We start from the raw sequence: 8,464 nt of genomic DNA on the forward strand, positions 1-8,464 counted from the left end.
GAGCCCCCAGTGGCACAGTGGGTTAAACTGCTGAGCTGCTGAACTTGCTGATCAAAAGGTTGCAAGTTCAAATCCGGGGAGCGGTGTGAGCTCCCACTGTCAGCCCCAACTTCTGCCAACCAAGCAGTTCGAAAACATGCAAATGTGAGTAGATCAATAGGTACTGCTCTGACGGGAATGTAACGGCGCTCCATGCAGTCATGCCAGCCATATGTCCTTGGAGGTGTCTATGGACGATGCTGGCTCTTCAGCTTAGAAATGGAGATGAGCACCAACCCCCAGAGTTGGACACGACTGGACTTAGTGTCAGGGAAAAAACTTTACCTTTACCTTTATCGGACTATAGTTGTTGGATTAGTTAATTCTAATGTCTAATCTTACTTTAATCTCTTGACAGTTTTTCAGTTGTGCTTTTTAGCTTAGGCTGAATTTCATTTCATATATATATATAGTCTAATTTTGATGTTTTCAATTGTGATTTTGGGGGGGGGGAGACATCATCAAGGTGTGACATTTTGTGTAACATGGTTGATTTGCTGATTGGTTACAAATCAATAAGTAAAATTATGTAGCTATGTTTCCATCATTCTATTTGTCAGAACAGTAGAAACCTTGCTTATTTCTGATAATATTTTTGGAAGATTAGACCGAGATTAGGAGGGTTCTTTTAAAAAAAGGATAATAATTATTATTATTGGAAGACCTTTTAAGTGGAAATACAGAAAGCACATGTAACTGCAAATACAATATCACTTGTCCAGCTCTCATTCTTTCGCTGAATCTGGTATTTCACCAGAGCTAGGATCCATCATGGCCAATTATACTGGAGTCACAGATTCCACTTTAGTGCTTGGGTCAAAAGGCTGCTTTCTTAACAAGTGAGAAATCCTGCAAGAGAAATCAGGTGAAGGTGATACTTTTTACTGAGCCAACTTCTGGATAGAAGTTCTCCCCTTAAAATATTTCTAAGGCTGAAAAATGAGACACACACACACCCTGCCCCAATCTATCCACAAAAGCTGTGCCAGGCTATTTTAATTGGAACCTGAGAGACAATAGATTTGATCGACTGCTGGATCATTGGGTGATCTGCAATAGATAAGCCAAGGTAAGCCAGATTCAAACTGTATAACAATTGGAATTATTCCCTTTTTAAAAAATCTGTCAATTTACTTGCCTAATCTGTGGGTAAGTCAACAAACCCCCAGTATTTCTCAGCACTAAAATGAGGCTTTGTGCTTGACAAAACTAGCACAGCTTTCCAATCCACAAAACAGCCTTTAAAAAACAAAAAAGGTAATTGTTAGCTTTGTGCTAATTGCTTAGTTGCAGATTTCCCAACTTGTAAAACAGTATTAACTCAGTGTTGTTAATAGGTTTTGTGCCGTTCTACTAGGCAGTTTTAGAGTTTTGTGTTTCAACTGCTAGTCTCTAGTAGTTCAGAAATACATTCTGCTTATATGTTCCACAACATGAAGACTTTGTGGCAGAGGGTGCAGTTACGATGTAAAATTAATGCAGCTTGACACCACTAACTGCCATGAGGTCTTGGGAGTTGTAGTTTGCTAAAGCATTATTTGGTAGATCGAGAAGGCTAAAGGCTTAAGACTAGGCTTGTGCAATCGGGGTAAACCTTGACCCATTTTGGTATCCCGGCTTTGGTGGGGGCCTCGATCCATTTTTTGGGAACATTTTTTGGGAGGGCAGATATCTGTTTTTGCTCTGGGGTGCTGAAAGATCCGTTTTCTATCAGCTCATTATGGGGGGGGGGGGGATTCCCAGGTTCCCGTTCCCATCATTTTAACAATTTAAGCTGTTTTTACTCTTGAGGAGAAGCACTCGGCTGCAGGCAGGTGAGCACACTTTCTCTCCTGGGCCCACACACCACATGCAGTCCTTCCAAGGTATTTAAAGGAGACAAGTTCTTAAAGTTGGAGGAGAGGCGCTCAGCTGCAGCCAGGCATGTGTGCTTTCTCTCCTGGGCTTGCATACTACACACACTCTTTCCAAGGCATTTAAAGAAGGCAAATTCTTAAAAGTGTTTCTTACTCTAGAGGAGAGGCACTCGATTGCAGGCAGGTACGAGCTTTAAGGAGGCTTCAACCTGTTTCTACTCTAGAGGAGAGGCGCTTGGCTGTAGGCAGGTGAGCACACTTTCTCTCCTGGGCCTGCGCACTACACACAGTCTTTCCAAGGCATTTAAAAGAGGTAAGTTCTTAAAGCTGTTTCTTACTCTAGAGGAGAGGCACTCGGCTGCAGGCAGGCATGTGTGCTTTAAGGAGGGTTCTTGTTCTTAAAGCTGTCTACTCTAGAGAAGAGGTGCTACAGGCAGGTGCACATGCGCTTTCTCTCCCAGGCTGCACTACAGCAGCCACACACTCTTTCCAAGGCATTTAAAGGAGGCCTCACACTTTCAGGTAAGGAAGAACGATGACCTCCTGGAAGAGGAAAGGTAACTGGTAGTAGTTTTCAGGGAATTGGGGTTTTCCTTTTGTTTGCTGGGGGATCAGGCCCATAACCAGGATTTTGATTAGGGTGGGAGGGAGTTTGGTTCAGGGGGGCTGAGTCTGAGCAAAACAGGGTCTACCCTAGCAAACCTTTTGTATCGTTACCCCAATACCCCCATGCATATGGGATATATTGAGTATGGTGATCAGATCATGATATGAATAAACATAGCAGTTTAAATAATGCACCAGTAAGGCCTTCTTGCGGACCACCATGAGAATTTGGGGGGGGGGGTGGCTGAAGCCCCCTAAGCCCCCCCCCCCTGGCTACATGCCTGTGGGGGACTAATAAAAAAGATTAAATTATGGTACAGAAAAGCAGAGGAGGAGCCAAGATCGGCTCCCTCTTGCTTTCATGTCAGGTGGGTTTTTGTACTGGGAGGGTGCAGATGTGGATGATTATGGAGGGAATTAATCTTAGGCCTCAATTGTGTATAAGAATATATTATAGAGGAGGCCAATCATTAGTTGTAAATTAAGGTAACTGCCACCAACGTGAGGTATTTGAGGTATCACCGATGAGATCTGGCTCTACAGACACAGGTTAGATGAGAAGAGACGGTTTTTAACAAAAGATAACAAGTTTATTGTGTACAAAGCGTATGGTTGCAGGCTGTTAAATAACTTATAGAACTTTGAATGTCACTTGGTTTTAATATAGTCCACTCTTTCAAATAAAACAGCTCGTGGCCAACTTTTACTGAGGTGAAGCTCTTTAGTGAACAATGTTTCCCACTATAACTAGCCTTCCAATTTGATCTTTCCTTGATCAAATCTCTGATCTCTAGTCCTTCCTTGACTAGGGATCCTAACAGGCTTCCTTTAGTCTTCCTTGACTAAAGAAACTGGCCAGGTTTCTCTCTTCAACCCTTCTAGACTGAAAAACCTCCAGCTGCTCACACACACCTCTCTCCCAGGCTTTTTAAGCCTCCACACTCTCACACACTCACTGCCTTTTCCCAAAGACGCCTATAACTTTTCCAACTTGGCTCTGCCCACTTCTCACTCTCCTGAGCTAGCCTGCCTGGTCTCCTTGGCAACGCTCACTGTGGATTCAAACCAGATAACTCTAGTTTTAGCTACAGTTACAAACACAAATATATACTCTTCAACCCTTCTAGACTGAAAAACCTGTGAAAACGGAGAGGGCCCTTATTGTTTTGGGACTGTGGCACAGCTGGCTGGGAGTCAGCTGCATTAAGATCACTATTGACTGAAAGGTCATGAGTTCAAAGCCAGCCCGGGTCGGAGTGAGTGTCCGACCAATTTGTGTAGCTTGCTGTCAAGCTTTGCAGCCCAAAAGACACTTACATCTGCCAAGTAGGAAATGTAGCTACCGCCTACGTGGGGAGGCTAATTTAACTAATTTACGATGCCATAAAAAAATATCCAGCAAGCTTGCAAAGAATGAGGAAATACTTCATCAGTGTCACAAATGGACAGTGAAGCGACAGCTCCCCTGGTGGCCAGAATACCCTCATGAAAAGTTGGAATGTTAAATAGCCTCTGTGTGTCTGTCTATATATGTTGTGTGTCTATGGCATTGAATGTTTGCCATGTATATGTACATTGTAATCCGCCCTGAGTCCCCTGCAGGGTGGGAAGGGAGGAATATAAATACTGTAAATAAATAAATAAAATACGGGCTCCTGAAGTACTGAAGATACCAAAGGAAATGGAGGAAATGGAAGAAACGAATTCTGTGCACAAGCCTACTTAAGACTCATGTCTGGTAACTCTCCTATCTGTGACCTACTCCATATTCTTACTCCTCTCAGTTCTTCTCATCTTGGACCCTTCTGAGACATATTTGCACTGAACTATCCATGTTCCTTCCTGACAGAAAAACAAGAACGATGATAATTTAATAACTATAATAACTTGAATTTCATGCGAAATATAAATAATAGATTGTATTTTTATATTTTATTAATTCAATAATTATCATTTTAACTTTGTTTTGCCAAAAAAGGAAGCAAAAAATACTGTTCGCTTTAGCTGGGGGGTGGGTTATAAAACTCCACAGCAGTTTGTTGGCTTGACAGTAAACAGGACAGCTTGCAGGAAAGAAGAAAAAGGAAGATGGTGCATTGCCAAAGGGAGGGGACTCCATACGGCTGGAGCATGCTTCAGCCCTAATCAAAAGGATCTAGAAGATCTGACAGAAAGAAGAGGCCAGTTATTAACTTCAGAGAGTATTTTTTTCCACAAGGTTGCTGTTATGTATTTAACTGCAGCTGTGTTTAATAGGTTTGTGCAAAAGCAGGCACTGTCCAAATTGAAGAAAGCAGGAACCGGTCCTCCCCTCCTCACTCCAATTAGATAACTGACTTGGCCGTCAGCCACCCGTGAATCAAAAAAGAGGCCGTCCAACTTCTGAGACAGAAGCTAATTGCAAATATATTGCCTGGATCCATATAACTCTATGATTGTGCCCAACAACAAGAAATTATGACATTATTAAGAAATAGCGTTCTGCCAGAAACCCATTTTCTGTATGTACTAATCTGATTATTTGAGATACGGCATTTGCCAAAGGCAGAAATGGTAGCGATAAACAGCCAGATAGAAGTGCCATGCTGCATTGGGTTTCAGCAAGCTATGAGTTTATCTCTACCAATCCCATCCATTCACTCAATTCAGAAGGATTTTGATGAGTCTTCGGAGCCAGAGAAAGGCCATATCTCTATAAATGGACTCATCATTAAATATGATTTGAATTATGATGTGGAGAGTCAAAAATCTGAGCTTACTAATACAAATAACAAGTAACGGTTGAGTATCCTTTATTTGAAATACATATGACCAGAAGTTTTTTGGATTTTAGGGTACCTGTATTTGCATCTGCATACATAATGAGATATCTTAGGACTCAAGGGTAAACATACAATTCATTGACGTTGTTTGCACTCCTTATGTAATAGCCTGAAGGTGATTTTATACACAATGTTTTAAACAATTTTGTGCATGAAACAAAGTTTGTAGGCATTGAACCATCAGAAAGCAAAGATGCCACCATAGAGATCATTTAGGATTTTGGAATGTTTAGATTTCAGAATTCCAGATAAGGAATGCTCAGCCTGTATTTCAAGCATTTATCCATAGCTTTATGCTTCTCAGGACACATCTACATGACCATTTAATGCAGTTTCAAACCAGTATTGAAGAAAGTGGTTTTGCTGTGTAGATAAGAAATGCTGGAACTAGCCTGAGGCCTGGATGGTGATGACACAAACCACAGATCAGTAGTGTGCATTAAATGGGAGTGGGGGGTGGGGTTGCGCACTTTTGAGAAAGTTTGTTGTCTGACCACTGTATTTATTTATTTATTTATTCACATTATTTCTATCCCACCCATATCAGCCCGAAGGCGACTCAGGGCAGCATACACAGTCAGCACAATTCGATGCCATAAATACATACATTGATAAAGCAAAAAGAAATATTACAATACATTTAAGCATAAAGACAATGAATAATAAAAATTTAAAAACTATGTCCTTTTGTTCAAATCCTCATTTGTTCCATCGTCTTGGCCATTCCTGGGTCAATTTCCGATTCAAGTTTTGTCTATTTATCCCAAGGTTCCGAATGCTTGCTCAAAGAGCCAAGTCTTTACTCTTTTTCGAAAGGTCAGAAGGGAGGGGGCTGATCTAATGTCCCTAGGCAGGGAGTTCCACAGCCGAGGGGCCACCACAGAGAAGGCCCTGTCTCTCATCCCCGCCAAACGTGCTTGCAAAGCAGGCGGGATCGAGAGCAGGGTTTCCTCCGATGATCTCAAATTCCTAGTGGGTTCGTAGGAAGAGATGGGTTCGGATAGATAAGCTGGGCTGGAACCATTTAGGGCTTTATAGGCTAAAGCCAGCACTTTGAATTGTGCCCGGTAGCAAACTGGCAGCCAATGGAGCTGATGCAACAGAGGAGTTTTTTGTTCCTGAGTTATAAATGTCATTTACTAATTGGTTCCATCATAAAAACATGGAAAAGTTTGGGTTCTTGTAAGTTTTTCAGGCTATATGGCCATGTTCTAGAAGCATTCTCTCCTGAAGTTTCACCTGCATCTATGGCAAGCATCCTCAGAGGTTGTGGAAAAGGTTTATTAAACTACAAAAACTTCATTTTTGTAGGATATCCTGCAGCACATTTTGCTCTAGTTTTTCAATGAATATCTCATAGAGTCTCAACCAATTAAAATAGATTGTGGTAGTCACAAAAACAAAGTTACTGGAGTAAAACAACTATTTTCAAAATAAGTACCACACAATTAAGCAGGAAATAACACTTTCAAACCAGGAACAGATCTTTTTTAAAATTTTTGTTACATATTTGTCTATAAAGTTTCCCAAATATTTAGATACAGATGGAGCATAAGAAAATCTCACACATTCAATCTTGAAACGGATTAGCTATCCCTCTACTTTCCGGTGAAAGCAATAGGATCTGCCAAGCTTGATAATATCCTGCATTTTGCGTGCCAGATACTAGAGTTGTGCATGGAATTCGTTTCTCCTGTTACATCCATTCTTTCATTCCTTTTGTTCCCTTCGGTAGCACATAATGGGAAGCCTCCTCCCAGTACAAAAATCAGCTTGACATGAAAGCAAGTGGGAGCTGATAACTGGCTCCCCCTCTGCTTTTGTGACCACATGGTGCTGCCCATGTGTCAAAAATTTTCATGTTTTCGTACACGGAACAAAAACTTCCATTCAGGAATGCGTCCGCTTTCGGGAGGTGAGCAAAAACAGGAGTGAGGGGCTTCTGGTTCAAGCAAGCAGAAACTAATAGCGATTCTACACAAGTGCACAACCTTACTGAATACTGGATACTACTGTATTTTACTGAGTCTAAGGTGCCATCGAATATAGGGCGCGTCCCATTTTTGAAGCTTCAATTTTAGGGGGAAAATTCTTCAATTTATTTTTAGAATTTCCTCTGCATACACATTTTTTTTTGTTTGATTCAGTATGGCCTAACAGTACAATCTTTCCATGGAGTGTCAAATTAATTAAGTTTGTCACCACATTAACTGCTATGGCTTAATGAAAACTCATGAAAGTTGTAACTTTACAAGAGCTTTAACCTTCTCTGCCAAAGAGAGCTGGTGCCTTAGGGCCCTACAACTCCCACAATCCCATGGCATTGAGTGATGGCAGTTAAAATGGTGCCAAACTGCATTGATTTGACAATATAAATTCATCCTTTGTTATGAATAATTTTATTTATTTATTTATTTATGGTATTTGTAGCCCACCTTTCTCAGCCCTAAGGCGACTCAAGGCAGCTTACAGAATTGGCAGCAATTTGATGCCATCTATATAAATAAAAATGTAATGTTCGTTTGTAGGATTAACATAAATCAAAAACCACTGGGTGAATTGACACCAAATTTGGACACAATGCATGTATCAGGCCAATGAGTGACCATCACTCATAAAAACACTGAAAAACACAGCAGAAGAGACTTAAAAAGCAAAAAAAATCACTACAATGCATGCGCAAAACAACATATTTACACATATACACAAATATATACACACACATATATACATATATGCACACACAAAATGCATATACACAGACTGGGCCATAGCAACTTGGGCGGGGGAGGGCTAGTACATTTATAAAAATACAATTAAAACATTCAACATAATATTATAAAAACCATATAGAAAACCATTAAAAACATATAATCATCAGTGCCGTTCTGTTAAACTCATTGTCCAGTAGCATTGTCGAGCCATCCAATGTTCATTCTTCATATTTTCATAATTATTTATTACGCTGCATTTCCAAAAGCTTGTTCAAAGAGCCAAGTTTTTACTCTTTTTCAGAAAGTCAGGAGGGAGGGGTCCGATCTAATATCCCTAGGGAGGGAGTTCCACAGCCGAGGGGTCACTACTGGTAAGGCCCTGTCTCTCGCCCCCGCCAGACGCATGCGAGGAAGGCGGGATCGAGAC

The sequence above is a fragment of the Anolis sagrei genome, chromosome 4 (assembly GCF_037176765.1).
Source record: "Anolis sagrei isolate rAnoSag1 chromosome 4, rAnoSag1.mat, whole genome shotgun sequence".
Classification (NCBI taxonomy): Eukaryota; Metazoa; Chordata; class Lepidosauria; order Squamata; family Dactyloidae; genus Anolis; species Anolis sagrei.